This window comes from Ranitomeya variabilis, chromosome 3, assembly GCF_051348905.1.
Source record: "Ranitomeya variabilis isolate aRanVar5 chromosome 3, aRanVar5.hap1, whole genome shotgun sequence".
Taxonomy (NCBI): domain Eukaryota; kingdom Metazoa; phylum Chordata; class Amphibia; order Anura; family Dendrobatidae; genus Ranitomeya; species Ranitomeya variabilis.
Window position 1 is genome coordinate 399,168,755 of NC_135234.1, and position 17,541 is coordinate 399,186,295.

Consider the following 17,541-nt stretch of genomic DNA (forward strand, 5'->3'; position numbering starts at 1 on the left):
GTTAATATTAATAGCACATATTTTACTCCTATTCAGCTCCCTGCTTTCCTTACATATCCCAGCCCCCCTAAATCCTTATTTTCCCCTACTGCCTCCCTCTCTCTCTCTACTGTATCCCCTTATTAGAACAACTATCCTCCCTCCCCTAGATCCTAGTTTAAAAGCTCTTCCATCTGTCTTACCATTTTTTCCCCAAGCACAGCTGCACTCTCCCTATTGAGGTGCAGCTGTAAGAGGGTGGTGCTGTTATGGATAATAAGAAACACGCTGTCACTTTAAGAGGCTGCATCCCCTTGTCTTATGTGATGGTATGTTCTGCTGAGCCGACAGGAATCCGTGCGCTGAACCTGGAACAGCCAGAGGAGCTGATGGAGCGGAATGTCACCTCATGGGTGAAAGAGCATCGGCAACGTTTGCAAACGATACGGCGGTTGGCGGGTCAGCAACTGCAAGGAAAAGAACATACGGCCCGCAAACCGACTCAAGAGTTACCGCTTCAACCTGGAGACCGGGTATTGGTCAGAGAGAGACGCCCTAAGGGAAAACTAAGTGAGAGAAGGGAAGTACAGCCATACAAGGTTATCGAGCGAGTGAATGTTAACGGCCCTGTCTACAAGGTACAGATTGAAGATCCACCCCTAGAGTACTTCACAGAAATATGCTGCGGCCTTGCCGGTCTGAGGTCTGTTCTATGCCATTGTTGCCTGGAGGTGCCACTCCACTTCCTGAATCTGTCATGCCTGATGTCCAAATCGATGACGAGTGGTGGACCATCCCTGACACAGTAGGGGGTCCTCAGCCGCCCCGAGGCGGTAATCTCATGGATGTACCAGTACCGCCATGTGAGGATGAGACCAGACAAGAGCGCACAATGTCCACTGCAACAAGTGTTACTCTGGAAGATAGTCCAGCCTTGCCTGACAGCCAAGAGCTTCGGAGATCCCAGAGGTCTAATGCAGGGGTTCCACCAGTCCGATATGTAGAACAGTGTGCTCTGTCTGTTTGTACACCTTTGTTGCCTCCTCCATTACACTTTTACCCTGAAGCTGTGATGGCCGAGGACGACCATCATTAAGAAGGGAGGCATGTAAGAGGGTGGTGCTGTTATGGATAATAAGAAACACGCTGTCACTTTAAGAGGCTGCATCCCCTTGTCTTATGTGATGGTATGTTCTGCTGTTCTCCCCTACTCTTGTTGTTGCTATGGACTGGTCGGGGCTGTGTGGAGGAGGTGGAGCTGAGCAACGAGGAAGAAGAAGTTTCGAGAGGGAACTGAGTGAACTGTGAGCTGTTCTGTCTGCAAGGAAGAGTCGTTGGTTGCAAGAAAGATTACACAGCTTGAGACAAACTGCGATTGTTAAATAGACTTTCCCGGTTGCAGCGAAGGGTGGCTGCTCTGTGCTGGTTTGTGGAGCCACGAAGATACGGAGAAGGGGACTTACGGTTTCCAGGAGCAAAGAGAAGGCCACGCTTTACAGATCCGACAGTAATCCGTGCGCACCACCGTTCTGGACTTTGGGGGCCCCCTGGGACTGGACCTGTGTCCCCAACATCACCGTCAGTCTGTTCCTGTCTGGTGCACCAGTTAGGGCCTAGTGCAGGCTTCAGTAGTTATAACACGGTAGCCGTGTGGCCTGTGTAGTAAAGGCCAGGGAGATTATATGCAGAGTAGCAACGATATATGTGTTTATTGTGTAAAGTTGCTTGTGAGATAGATTCTGAGTTTTGCAATTGCTTAAGCACTGTGCTATTTTACAGACAAATTGACTCATGTGCATTACCTTTTGTTATTGTAAACCCCTGTTTGCACCTTCCTTGTCCTTTCCACTTTCTGTCTCCCAATAAATCTATCCCTTGTGGTTTGCACCTCATCTTGTGTACAGTAGTCTTCCTGCACCGTGGTGGTCCCCCGGCCATCGCTTCACAGCCTATCCCTACCATAGAGCCTGTAGCTGACAGAGAAGTCGTCCCATTTCTCCAGGAACCCAAACCCTTCTTTCCTGCACCAATTTGTAAGCCACTTATTTATCTCCCTAAGCTCCCGCTGCCTATCTAGTGACGCTCATGGCATTGGCAGTATTTCTAAAAACACCACCTTGGAGGTCCTGGCCTTCAGCTTCTCTCCTAATTCCTTAAAATCATTCTTTAGTACCTTCCCTCTCCCTCTAACTTTGTCATTGGTACCAATGTGTACCATGACCGCTGGGTTTTCCCCAGCCCCACCCAGCCATCTGTCTATCCGATCCGCAATATGTTGAACCTGAGCACAGGGCAGACAACACACTGTTCGGCATTCACGGTCTCGGTGGCAGATGACCCTGTCTGTCCACCTAATTATAGAGTCCCCTATCACCAACATCTGGATGGCCTTTGCTGCACTCCTATGTCCCCCCTTCCTACAGCAGTCATTTTCCTGGTTGCTAGGAGCAACATCCTGCTGCAGTGATCCCAGTCCTGGGTTTGCATTCCTAATATCAGCCAAACAGGCATATTTACTAGGTTGCTCCAGATCAGGACTGGGCTCCCTGGCACTTTTTCCGCTACGCCTAACCCTTCTTGTAACATTTACCCAGCTGCTTACTTCTCTTTCCTAATTTTCCCCACCTCCACCCTCCTCCGTATCACTGGCCCCAGCCAGCAAAAGCTCAGTGAGCTCTAAACGCCTCTCCAGGTTTGCAATGCTCCTGAGTGTTGTCAGCTGCACAATTAGATCCAGTATCTGGGCTCCCAAACATGTAACTCGCTTGCATTGAGTGCAGACATATTCACCCTCAAATGGCTGTCCAAGGAATACATATGTTACGGCTGCGACCGCAGACGCGGCTGAGCCGACGCCTCCACGTCGCCAGACATAACGACGTGGGCGAGCGTCCCTAGTGGGAACAGAATGTGGACCCACTGGACCACATAGAGTTACCTGGACCTACCCAGACTAGGGAAGGACAGTGAGCAGGGTCTGTGGCAGCTGAGCCTGTGGACAAGATGGCGATATGCAGAACTAGATTACATCGCACAACTTCAGGTATGAAGAAACAAAGTTTACTCAAATGAAAACACTATACAACAAAACATAATGTCAGGATCCCGATTCCACACATCAGCGTAGGATACACGCCTCAGGATAACAGACGAAGGCAGGAGTGCATCACGGGTTGATGAAGTCCAGGGTTATCTGGCACAGGCATGCTAGGATGGCCTCTCTCTCGGGCTTCAGGCGCAGCACAGGCTCAGCAGGAGAACATCAGACACCGACCTCAGACGGACTCCTGACGATGGCAAGGGTCATCACGGGTTGATGCAGTCCTGGGTCATCTGGCACGGGCTTACTAGTATGGCCTCTCTCTCAGGCCTCAGGCGCAGCACAGGCTCAGCAGGAGAACATCAGACACTGACCTTGGACAGACGTCAGACGATGGCAGGGGTCATCATGGGTTGATGTAATCCAGGGTCATCTGGCACGGGCTTACTAGAACAGCCTCTCTCAGACCTCAGGCATAGCACTGGCTCAGCAGGAGGACATCAGACGCCAACCCAGGACAGACGTCATCACACGGTGGACCCCAGGGAACTGGTGGAACATCGGGTCACAGGCAGGACATCAGACACAGGCTGGACATCAGGACATCGGACACAGGCAGGACATCAGGTCATCAGACACAGGATAGACATCTGGGACACTGGCGTGGCAGCCCAGGTCATCGGCTGGGACACTGGCGTGGCAGCCCAGGGCATCAGGACATCGGACACAGGAAGGACATCAGGACATCAGACACAGGCTGGACATAAGGAACACCGGATAGACATCTGGGACACTGGCATGGCAGCCCAGGTCATCGGCTGGGACACTGGCGTTGCAGTCCAGGGCATCAGGTCATCGGACACAGAAAGGACATCAGGACATCAGACACAGGCTGGACATCAGGAATACCGGATAGACATCTGGGATACTGGCGTGGTAGCCCAGGTCATCGGCTGGGACACGGATGGTACAGGACCAGGTAACGGTGGTTATCAGGTTCCTAGCTACGGCCGTCAGGCTCCGGGCATCGGACCTAGGAAGGAACTCAAGCGTGATGGTGCAAGCACCGCAGGACTGGAACTGGGCCAGACGGGGTTAGCACTGCATGGAAGGCTGAGCACAGCATAGTAAGAGCTCAGCAAGAACACCGGACTCCATCTTTAAAAGATGAGCCTTGAAAGTTCAGTCACTGGGTGCGGGGTGTCAGACACAAAAGGACTTCAGGAACATAACACAATGGACACAGTTCAGACAGGATCAGGTACTGGATATGCAGCCTCCAGGATAGGCGAGTCTGGGTAATCTGCCCCCAGAATAGGCGGAAAAACAAAACACAAACGGATGTGGATATGCAGCCTCCAGGATAGGCGGGTCTGGGTACTCTGCCCCCAGATTAGGCGGAAAAACAAAACACAAACAGATCTGGATATGCAGCCTCCAGGATAGGCGGATCTGGGTACTCTGCCCCCAGAACAGGCGGAAGACAGGTATCAGCTCTCCCAGAACATACTGCAGACAGAACGGGAGCTGGATATGCAGCGCCCCAGAGTCCTGGTCGTTGCAGTGATGTCGCTCTGCCACTAAGGAGAGTGATGTTAAGTCTGATTGCACTAAAGGAGTTCACTTGACCAGGTATCACAGGCTGGTTTCACACTTTCGTTTTTGTAAGCTGCGTTTTAGCGCTAAAAAACGCATGCGTTTTTTTCCCTATACTTAACATTAAAAACGCATGCGTTTTTTCGCATGCGTTTTGACGCGTTTTCGGCAACGCATGCGTTTTTTGACGCGTGCGTTCATTTGCAGAAATGCAACCTGTAGTAATTTCTAGCGGCGTTAAAAAAATGCATTGCTGTCTATGTAAACGCATGCGTTTTTAAGCACATGCGTTTGTTTGCATTAAAAACGCATGCGTTTTTATAGAAAAACACAAGAAAACACAAAAAAAACAAGAAAATCCTAACCCTAACCCTAACCATAGGGATCCAAACCCTAACCCTAACCCTAACCCTAAGGTTAGGATCCCTAGTAACCCTAGGGATCCTAACCCTAACCCTAACCCTAGTGATCCTAACCCTAACCCTTAGGGTTAGGGTTAGGATCCTAACCCTTAGGGTTAGGGTTAGGATCCCTAGGGTAACGGTTAGGGTTAGGATCCCTAGTAACCCTAGGAATACTAACCCTAACCCTAGCCCTAGGGATCCTAGGGTTAGCCCTAGGGTTAGGGTTAGGGTTAGGATCCCTAGGGTTATGGTTAGGGTTAGGGGTAGGGTTAGGGGTAGGGTTAGGGTTAGGGTTTGGATCCCTATGGTTAGGGTTAGGGGTAGGGTTAGGGTTAGGATCCCAAGGGTTATGCTTAGGGTTAGGGTTAGGGGTAGGGTTAGGGTTAGGATCCCAAGGGTTATGGTTAGGGGTAGGGTTAGGGGTAGGGTTAGGGTTAGGATCCCAAGGGTTATGGTTAGGGGTAGGGTTAGGGGTAGGGTTAGGGTTAGGATCCCAAGGGTTATGGTTAGGGGTAGGGGTAGGGTTAGGGTTTGGATCCCTATGGTTAGGGTTAGGGTTAGGGTTAGGGGTAGGGGTAGGGTTAGGGTTTGGATCCCTATGGTTAGGGTTAGGGTTAGGGTTAGGGTTTGGATCCCTTTATCACCTTGATGGTGGGGGGTGGCTTATCAGTGACCTGGTGACCAGGACATTCTAATAAAAAGCTACCCCTAACCCTAACCCTAGGGATCCTAACCCTAACCCTAGCTAATTCTATTAATAGTGTGTTTTCTAGTTGATTTTGATGATTGGCAGCTGTCACACACTTCTCAGCATGCGTTTCAAAAATGCAAACGCGGGAAAAAACGCATGTAAATGCGGGAAAACGGCGCGTTTTGCCGCGGGTTTTTTTCCCGCAAAAACGCATGCGTCTAAAAAACGCACCGTTTGCATGCGTTTTCATGTGTTTTTTCACCACATGCGTTTTTTTTTTAAAACGCTGCAGATCAAAACGCAAGTGTGAAACCAGCCACAGACACACACTACACTTCACACTCCGGCCACCAGGGGGGGTGGTTCTATCTATTAGGCCACTCCTCACACTCTGGTAAAACTGGGGGTTGGACAGGAAGTTAGAGAGAAATTAGCTAGGGAGAGCTAGAGCGAGGACCTGTCAGGGGTGGGATCCTGACAGCGGCCTAAGACGGACAGAACATTACGGAGCCGTGCTTGAGTATTACAGCGGCAGACTCCTAAGAAAGGACACGAAAGCGGAGTATATTGCGGAGAAGTGAGAAGCGAGATCACAGCGCAGAGGAGATAGAACCAGAAGGAGTCGTGCCCTTAAGACCGTGGCAACATCCTTCTGAGGCGCGTAGCCGGTGGCCGGAGCACCGAAGAAGTAAGGGACTCTACGTATTACTTCAAACAGCGGCAGGACAGTTAACCATAGGTTGGCTGTCTCACCTAAAACACCTAATGAAGACAAAGGAGGCAATTGTGGGAGAGGGGCGTCTCTAGGGTCCCAGAATAACTCCAGGCCTACCACGTCATACAGGTGCATCCTAGCCATATCATTTGGGGGACGGAGAGAAAGAACATCAGAAACAGACAACAGTTGTGAGGACTATCCTGTGGTGCTCAGCAGGGAAGAACTACAACACACAGGCGCTAGGAGGTAGGCACTGATTTCCACCTGCAAAGGGAACTCTGGATGTGCCTTCGGACCGGCCGGTCTCAGCCAGCCCTGTTAGCAGTACTCTGGATTGAGGATCCTGAAGCCTTCAGTAAAGAGGTAAAGAGACTGCAACCCTGTGTCCTCGTTATTCATCGCGACCTGCACCACGCACCATCATCACATCTTTCATTGGACGCCCGTTAGCAGGGTCATGGACCGGGTCTAGCCACCGTGACAACCCCAGGACCGAGACAGAGAGGCCCGGTTCCGAGTACCCCGCGGCCCTGCGTCTGGGGGCGCTCCAAACTGGCATCACGAACAGGATCTACTTAAGCCTGAAGAATCAGGTCATGTGTGCCTTGGAACTGTGTTGGATTGTGCTTGAACAGTGACTTATTGCAAAGCCTGTGTATTGCTGTTTGCCGCCCAAAATCCTCCACTGCTGCGCTGAGCCGAGTACGGAGGGAGGAGCCATAGTTTCGTGGGCGGAGCCGGCCGAAAAGAGCACGGAACGAGAAACCGCGGGAGGGTGCTGACTCTGGAAGAGGAACCCCGGCCCCGGCAGGTTAGAGGGGGAAGGAACGGCCATGTCGGATCCCAGGGGGGTGGAGGCGGCGGTCGCAGCCGCAGACGCGGGGGCACCTCTAGGCCCCGTAGTAGACGCAGCCGTGGGCCTTGCACCACCGCCAGATGCCGCGGGGCTTGCTGCTCCCACCGGCCAGCCGGACGCTGCCGCAGCTACGACAGCCATAATGCCCTTTTCCATGCCATACCTACCCAGAGCCGCCTGGCTCCCGCGATACTCTGGAGAGTCCCATACGTTATCTGACTTTAAAGAGGGGATTTGCAGCCTGCTCGAGTTTTATCCCTTGACAGAGCCTCAGAAAGTTCATATGATAACGAACCAACTCTTTGGAGCGGCCTTGAGAGAAGTGAAGTCCTGGCCCGCCGCAGATAAGAAGACTGCGCAACAGATCTTTGCAAAGCTTAAAACCACCTTTGACAAGCGCACTGCTACAGAAATTAAATTGACATTTTATGGGTGCAAGCAGAGGCCGCAGGATAGCTTACGGGACAATGCCCTTAATCTGCAAGAGGCACTGAGGGCCATTAAGCAGAGTGATCCAAGCGGTATGCAAGATGAAGATAAACTCCTAAAGGAGTGGTTCATCGAGGGGCTCCTGTGCAGTCACCAAAGGGCCCAGCTATACTTCCTAGCCATGCAGAATCCCGACCTGACTTTTGCGCAATTTAAAGATAAAGCCATCCAAGCACTGCCAGAGCGACAGCCCAGCCGTGCTGTACTTCCCAGGCGTCAAGTCCTCATGTACCACCAGGAGGTGGCGCCGGAAGCACCCGTCTCCGCCGAGGCCGATGCCCAGATCCTGGAAGACGACTCCCCTGCGGGACTACGCCTCCAGATGCAAGAGCTGACCAAGAGCGTTGCTGCCCTAGCCCGGACCGTCCAGTCCCTCCAGGAGGCCCCCAAGGAGAAGATCCAGCTGGCATCCGGACTGGAAGATGTCCCCTGGCCGCGACAGCGGAGGATTCCGTCGACCAGAGGCAGAGACGACGATCGCTTTCATCGGGATGGACGACCTATCTGCCGCCGCTGCCACCAGGTGGGCCATCTTGCAAGGTACTGTCCTTTAAACGAGCAACCCCTGGGGCAAAGGGCCAACCCCCAGGAGTAGGACGATCAGGCCCGCAGAACTGGAGAGCCAAGTACATCGGAGGGCGACCAGTTCTCCCCATCGTGATCGATGGTATCCCCATGAATGCTTTGCTGGACATGGGTTCCCAGGTGACGACTATGCCTTACAATCTTTATAGACGTTATTGGGAGGACACCGACATTACCCGTGTCCCTGATGATGATTTCTCCATAATAGCTAGTAATGGTCAGCCACTGCCACAGGTGGGGTATAAAGAGGTCACCATTAAGGTGGGGCGGGTAGAATTGAAGGCCCAGGGAATTGTTATTGTTGATATTGACCGACGTGAATGTAACCCCATGATGACCATCGGTACTAATGTCATAGAAAATTGTCTTGCAGAAGTTATTGTCTTGTTGCAGCAGGTCGCCGAAACAGCGGGTTACAGTGAACAACGTGCCTTGCAGAAAGAAATCAGAGCTCTAATGCAGAGACAGCAGGTGGAGTTGACTGGTGGTGAGATTGGCCGGGTCACAGTGAGTGATTCAAACCCCATTGCGATACCCCCCAGGAGTGAAATGTTGATATGGTGTCGGGCAGCCATAGGCCTTAGGGGTAAAGACTATCAGGCCCTGGTAGAACCTGTGTATTCAGATAATAGGCCTACCCTCCTGACAGCCAGAGGGGTGGTTGATGTCCGTAAGGGGAGGGTGCCAGTGCGTGTTCTTAACTGTGGGGAGGAAGAAGTCCACCTAACCAAATATGCCACGCTTGCCAAGCTGTTTACTGTTAATAATAGCGTGATACAGGCACCTGGGCCCTTGGTTCCGTCCGGCCCGGCGGAGGACAATGGCTCTGCAGGGCAAATGAAAGATTGGTGTCGGGAATTACATGTGGGCACTGATTCTACCCCATCTCACCAAACCCAGGGGGCTTACAGGGTGGTTCATGAATATGAGCGGGTATTCAGCAAACACCCCCTAGATTTCGGACAGGTAAAAGGGATTCAGCATCATATCCCCACGGGAGGTCACCCACCCATCAAAGAGAGGTACCGTCCTGTACCCCCAGCTCATTATCAGTGTGCCAAGGACATGCTATGAGAGATGAAGGAGGCTGGCGTAGTGAGAGACAGTTGTAGCCCCTGGGCAGCTCCATTAGTCCTCGTTAGGAAGAAAGATGGCACCATGAGGATGTGTGTGGATTATAAACAACTAAATCGCATTACACATAAGGATGCATACCCCCTGCCCAGGATAGAGGAGTCCTTGGCTGCTTTAAAGTCTGCTAATTACTTCTCCACCTTGGATCTCACCAGTGGGTACTGGCAGGTTCCCGTGGCAGAGGCGGACAAGGAGGAGACGGCCTTCACGACGCCGATAGGTCTCTGCGAGTTCAACTACATGCCTTTCGGATTGTGTAACGCCCCGGGGACGTTTCAGAGGATGATGGAGTGCTGTCTGGGACACAAGAACTTTGAAACCGTGCTGCTCTATCTGGACGATGTTATTGTCTTCTCTAAGACCTATGAAGACCATTTGAAGCACCTGGCCGAGGTGTTTCAAGCTCTGTCCAACTTTGGCTTAAAGGTGAAACCGTCCAAATGCCACCTACTAAAACCCAAAGTGGAGTACCTGGGCCATGTGGTGAGTGCCAAAGGAGTGGCCCCGGACCCCGACAAGGTCACGGTGATCAAGGACTGGCCGAAGTCCAGTAACCTCCATGAAGTCCGGCAATTCCTCGGGTTGGTGGGCTACTACCGGAGGTTCATCAAGGACTTCACCAAGAAGGCCGCGCCGTTGCAAGACCTGTTGGTGGGTCAATCCAAGAAATCCAAGGGTAAGAATACCCCATTTGATTGGAACGACGGACTGGAAGGATCGTTCACCTGCTTAAAATCGGCGCTGACGGGAGAGGAGGTACTGGCTTACCCTGAATATGACCAACCGTTCGTATTGTATACAGATGCCAGCAACGTGGGACTGGGAGCTGTGCTGTCCCAGGTCCAGAAAGGCAAGGAAAGGGTAATCGCTTATGCCAGCAGGAAACTTCACCCCACCGAAAGGAACCCTGACAACTATAGTTCCTTTAAGCTGGAGTTTCTTGCCGTCATTTGGGCCATGACGGAGAGGTTTAAGCATTACCTGGCCTCAGCAAAGTTCACCGTCTTCACGGATAATAACTCACTCACGCACTTGGACACAGCAAAACTCGGCGCCTTGGAGCAGCGGTGGATGGCCCGGTTATCCAATTACGACTTCACCATCAAGTCCCGGGGGGGCACAAGAATGCGAATGCCGACGCATTGTCCCGAATGCCTCATTTCCCCGAGACGGAGGAAGATGCAGAAGCATTTGAAGAGGTAGAGCTGCCCGCTTTCCATCGCCCCAAGGCCACCCAGTGTTCCCATCAGGTGGAGGCCAGGTGCAGGAGTAAACAAGGCACCCCGTTGAAACCCCTGCCCCACCACGGGTGGGCAGAGAACCAGGATGGCGACCCTGTGGTCCGTCGAGTGAAAGAGCTCCTGACGCAGGCAGGTTCGCATCCCGGCCCGGAGGATCCACCGGAGGCGTTACAGTTGTGGAAGGAGAGGGGCAGACTGTTTATTCACAATGGCAAGTTGTGCCGGAGGAGCGTTGACCCACGCACCTACGAATTGGTATGGCAGATTGTGGTCCCAAGACAAGACGTGCCAATGGTCCTGGGAGCGTACCACGATGGGGCAGGACACTTCGGATGGAGGAAGCTGGAGAGGCTGCTCCGAGGGAGGTTTACTGGGTTGGTATGAAGAAAGCCATCGAGAAGTGGTGCCGAGAGTGTGGCCCATGCAGCCTACGCCAGAAGGATCGTGACAGCCAGCGGGCTCCCTTGCAGCCCATCGTCACCAAACGGCCGCTCGAGCTGGTCGCGCTGGATCACGTGAAGCTAACACCTAGCCGGTCAGGCTATACCTATGCTCTCACAATCGTGGACCACTACTCCAGATTCCTGGTAGTCGTGCCGGTTAAAGATCTAATGGCTAGAACGGCCGCTAAAACCTTCCAGCAGTACTTCTGTCGGCCTCATGGGTGCCCGGAGAAGGTACTGACCGATCAGGGGCCAGCATTCGAAGCGGAAGTATTCCAGGAGTTCTGCAACCTGTATGGATGTAAGAAGATCAGAACCACGCCATACCATCCACAAACCAACGGGATGTGTGAGAAGATGAACCAGGTGGTGATCGACTTATTGAAGACCTTACCTGTGGAGGAACGGAACTTGTGGCCCACAAAGTTACCCGACTTGGTGGATATGTACAACCACATCCCCGGGAATTCCACCAACTGCATCCCAGCGTACCTGATGCGAGGGAGGTCTAGCAAGTTACCTATTGATCTGGACATGGGAGTCCTGACCCCAGAGGATATCTCGCCAGATGCGGACTGGGATACCGAGAGGCAGCAAAGGTACCGCAAAGTACAAGAATGTGTGGAAAGAAGCCTCGCCCAAGCCCGACAAAAACAAGAGAGGGATTACAACCAGCATGCCCCTGCGACTCCCTTGCCACCCGGGGAGCAGGTACTCAAGCGAAAGTGGAGACTACACAAGCTTGATGACCAATGGGAAGCGGAACCATATACCATCCTGCCGTCTGATTTCGACAATACCAAGGTCTGTCTCATCAGCAAGGATGGAGGGGAAACCTCAATGGCAATATCCAGAGACCACCTTAAGATATGCCCTGATAAGCTGAGACATGGGGAAACAGACCCCGGGACGCCTCCGCGAGAAGATGATACACACTGTTCTTGGCGATTTTCCCCAGTCTTGGACTCAAATAAACCAGGCCATTGTGGTACCTGTCCTAACGTTTCGTCAACTGACACCGCCGGAGCTAAATGTGGAGCCAGGTCATCCGGACCCGCTACTGCAGCGGACCCCACTGGAGGATGCCAGGCCAACCGCTGAACCGGTCAGTCCTCCCTCTGCTGTCGGTGAATCTGCCATGCCCATCGGTCGTAGCAGCAGTCCTGAGAGCCCCAGCCTGCCAGTGCTACCCAGACTTACTAAAAGTGTAGCTAGGAGACAGTGCACTACACCAGCGGTAGCCAGCCTAGGGGGCCCTGTTAGGTCAATAGCCACTCCTGCACTGCGGAGGTCTACACGTAGCACCAAGAATCAAGCTCCACTTCGCTACAAAACTTGGAGATACTAACAATAGCTACTATTTGGTTGAAAATGTTTATGTAAGTTTCTTGTTACAGGTTTAAAAATGGACAATGGAGTGATGGACAGTGAATTGCTCCAAAACTTTCACGGGGACCCCTTTGTTTACCCGGGTTCCCTGCTGTTCAAGGTTGCACCTACTGAACTGGGAGTCATGAACTGTGCATGACCAAACTTTTGCAACGTTCAAGCGTCCTCACCTCCCGTAAAGGGAAGCACTGTTATATATTCACTTTTTCATAGCATTTACTTGTTTATAGTGTTTCAAAGTTTTGTGTGTTTTCTACTAACATGTAATGTTGTTTTTCTTTTCCCAGTCCGGGAGTACTGGATTTAACCAGGGGGGAGTGCAGTGCCCCAGAGTCCTGGTCCTTGCAGTGATGTCGCTCTGCCACTAAGGAGAGTGATGTTACGTCTAATTGCACTAAAGGAGTTCACCTGACCAGGTATCACAGACACACACTACACTTCACACTCCGGCCACCAGGGGGGGTGGTTCTATCTATTAGGCCACTCCTCACACTCTGGTAAAACTGGGGGTTGGACAGGAAGTTAGAGAGAAATTAGCTAGGGAGAGCTAGAGCGAGGACCTGTCAGGGGTGGGATCCTGACAGCGGCCTAAGACGGACAGAACATTACGGAGCCGTGCTTGAGTGTTACAGCGGCAGACTCCTAAGAAAGGACACGAAAGCGGAGTATATTGCGGAGAAGTGAGAAGCGAGATCACAGCGCAGAGGAGATAGAACCAGAAGGAGTCGTGCCCTTAAGACCGTGGCAACATCCTTCTGAGGCGCGTAGCCGGTGGCCGGAGCACCGAAGAAGTAAGGGACTCTATGTATTACTTCAAACAGCGGCAGGACAGTTAACCATAGGTTGGCTGTCTCACCTAAAACACCTAATGAAGACAAAGGAGGCAATTGTGGGAGAGGGGCGTCTCTAGGGTCCCAGAATAACTCCAGGCCTACCCCGTCATATGGGTGCGTCCTAGACATATCATTTGGGGGACGGAGAAAAAGAACATCAGAAACAGACATAACAGTTGTGAGGACTATCCCGTGGTGCTCAGCAGGGAAGAACTACAACACACAGGCGCTAGAAGGTAGGCACTGATTTCCACCTGCAAAGGGAACGCTGGATGTGCCTTCGGACCGGCCGGTCTCAGCCAGCCCTGTTAGCAGTACTCTGGATTGAGGATCCTGAAGCCTTCAGTAAAGAGGTAAAGAGACTGCAACCCTGTGTCCTCGTTATTCATCGCGACCTGCACCACGCACCATCATCACATCTTTCATTGGACACCCCTTAGCAGGGTCACGGACCGGGTCTAGCCACCGTGACAACCCCAGGACCGAGACAGAGAGGCCCGGTTCCGAGTACCCCGCGGCCCTGCGTCTGGGGGCACTCCAGATACCTAACTCACAAGGCAAGACACAGAAACACTATGCAATGCTCTGGCCACGCCCAACAGGAAAGAGGAAGTTTATATAGAAGCTGCCCTTCAGCGATAAGCTGAGGAAAGCAACACAGGTGCACACTCAAACCCTGATAAAAGCAGGGTAGGTGTGGCCGTGCGCACCCTAAGCACAAACAGAAACCATTACAGCACAGATAGCACAGGAACTGTGGCTTAGGGCACCTGGTAGTGACTGCTAGCCTGAACACACGTGGAAAGTTGTGCGCCATCTGCAGAGGACCTTGCAAGCTGCGGATAGCTTCCACAGCGGCAGCCAAGGACCGCACATGCGGGTGGTCATGCAGCAGGGCAAAGACATCACAGCACACGTACAGCTACGCAGCAGTACAAGGAACTGAGCCGCATCCATACAGGTAACAGACTACAGTATCCCTGCAAGTTAGGGGGAGAGGAGCAAGGGTTAAAGCAGAGACATGCAAAAGTAACGCCGAAGAAACAAGGCATAAACCCAGTGGCGTTACAGCATATGTGACGCCCCAGGGTCCTGCTCGTCACAGTGGCATTGCTTTCCTCACGGGGAGAGTGATGTCATGCTTGGAAGCGATGAAAGACCTCTTTTATCAGGTAATCACATGTGCACAACATGTTCATACTCCAGGACAGAAGAGGGAGCTCTGAACCCTGATTAAGGGCAGCGGCCCTAATATATTCTGGCTGAAGGGGGAGTTAGTAATCAGTCTGTCAGAGGAGAGACGACAGCAGTCAGACAGTGAGTGTCAGAAAGACTGAAGGAGCCGTGTAGCCAGAGTCACTACAGCTCCTGGAGGAAGAGAACTGAGAGGGAAAGAACAGTTTGTGGAAAGTGTGCAGGAGAGCAGAGCACAGGAGAGTGATACCAGGGGAGCCTAGTAGCGATTTGGCTACCTCCCTAGCTGAGCGCAGATTCCGGTATCTGGAAGACCAGGGCCGTGTCGGACTCTAGGAGGCACAGCAGAAACCGGCAGGACAGCTGGATTATAAATCACCTGTCCGCCTTAATACCCAGGAGGCACAGTGTCATATAGGGCCTGGGTCGTGATAGAGACCCTGTAGAAAGGCTCGAGTCACCTGTCATACGGGTTTGTGTCCTAACCTTTATGGAGGACAGAGAGGAACTGTGAGGACCTTATCAGAGATGATAGGCAGTAAGGGACTACATCACCGCGCTTTGAGGAAGGCTTTCATCTCCACCTGGTAAAGGGGACTCTGGATTCGCTTCCAAGCCGGCTGGACCCTACCTGTACCTGTGATCTTGTGCCCTGGACTGCAGTTGCCTGAAGCTACAGTAAACCAGGTAAAGAGACTGCAAACCTGTGTCCTCCGTTCTTTACTGCACCACGCATCATCTTTATCTATACAACGGGAGCCCTGGGGACCTACTTCACCTGTGGGAAGTTATACCATCTAGCTGCAAAAACATCACTCCAGCAGACCCCTTTTAGCAGCGTCGGTCCCCTCTGACTGAATACCACAGGTGGCGTCACGAACACAAACTTTATTCACCAATCCCCTTAAAGACCTTTCCCTTTAATTGGGCAACCAGGGCCACAGACCGGGTCGCAGCCACTGTGACATCCCGTCTAAGTTTGACCGGACCTGGCGGACGTTCCACATACATCTCACAAGACGCACACCTGGTGGCATTGTCCATGGAGCACATAATCAATTGGGATAACAGTACAGATAAAAGCAGGAAAAAATATACAATTGAAACTACCGTAGTAAGGAAAATACCAAACTATCCTCTTGTGTCAAACTATGAAATTGCGTTTAACTATGGACTTACCTGCAGCCTTAGACTTAATGACAGCCCTCACTTGGCATAGGTTGTGCTTGTGATAAATGTGTAATATTAAATACATTAGATACATCAGAATATAAAAGAGCTATTTGCACGTGTCATGTTGGGGCAGGCCACACATTCTTTTGACACAAGGTCTAGACACCCAAGGGGGTACTGACTGCAATGGAAAGGTAGTGGGTTCATGAGTGTAGTTGCTCTTTACTAGGTTATCACCTAGGTTAGGAGATCTAAGATAGGTGATAATAGGTCTAGGTCCTAAATACTTGGAAAGTATAGGATCTGCAAGAAGAATGGGCCATGATTTCTTCAAATAATTTTGCATCTGACCAGACTGTCCGTGATATTGTGTGATGAACCTCACACGTTGGTTGGGATTGGTAGGTCTGCGAGAATAAAGTGCCTGATGCCGTGTAGTATGTTTCGCCCTATTGCATGCTCTCTTGACAGAATGATGACTGTATCCCCGGTCCAAGAATCTTAAAGGGAACCTGTCAGCAGGATTGTGCACAGTAACTTACAGACAGTGTCAGGTTGGCACCGTTATACTGATTAAAATGATACCTTGGTTGATGAATTCGGTCTTGTGGTTGTTGTTTAATCTTTATTTTCAGTTTTGAGTTAATGATATGCTCGTGGTCCGGGGTGGCCTGTGGGAGGTCTTCATGTAGTGCTCTGCTTATGTATTCATGTATATGGCTTCTGACAGGTTACTCATCCTTCAGTGACCTGCTTCCTAATAGCACAAAAGCCATCCCACCGTTGACAAGGTGCCCCTGATCAGGACAGAACCTATACTGTCTAATATTAAAAACCGTACAATGTGTCAGAGTTGACCTCAGTGTGTGAATAAGGGCAGACAAAAGGTACCAATCAATGGACACCAATCTGGGGAAAATTTTAAATGTAATTATCAGCTCAGGAAAGGGAGGCCATGCCCCAGGCTTGCACAAAATGCAAAAATACAAAAAAAAACGCAAAAATTGAGCTTGGATTAAGTTGGTATATATGTTCATGGAGCGCCCCACCAGGGCAGTGGGGTACTCGGCACCAGGTCCGGTCTCTCTTAAGGGGGATGTCACGGCGGCTGTGATACGGTCCGTGGCCCTGGGTGCCCAAAAAAAGGGGAACGGTCTTTAAATGGGAACTGTGAATAAGTCTGTCGTGATGCCACCTGTGCTGTTCGGTCAATAGAGGGACCGACGCTGCTTTAAAGGGGTCCTCTGGGGGATGTTGTTGCAGCAAAGATGTAACGCTTCCCACAGGTGAAGCGGGGTCCCCAGGGGTCCTATAGTGTATGGCGATGATGGTGAATGCTGGGCAATGAGTAAAGGACACAAGTTGTAAAGTCTTTACCTGGCTTACTGTAGTTGGCAGGCCACCGTCCAGGGTACCAGGCACGGATGGTGATGTGACCCGGCCGGCTCAGAGGCAATGGGAGAATCCCTTTTCCAGTAGAGGTCTGTGAGCTTTTCCAACTAGCGCCATTCTATGTGAGGTCCCTGCTGCCTGAAGCTTACTGGCAAAGTCCTCTATTCCCCTGTCCTGGGACAGGTACTCTATCATGCCCTGGGCTCCTCGGGTGCTGCTGCATCTCAGGTGTGGTGCGGGTCGTTCACTTAAAGTTCTCAACCCTCTGGTTTTGCCAAGTGTCTTACAGTTCCACTATAGCCTCGGACTCCCGGTACCTGGTTTGTGCGCTTCGGCTCTGAGGGTGCCCGGTCACAGTTCACCCCTGAGCCCTGTTCTTCTCCT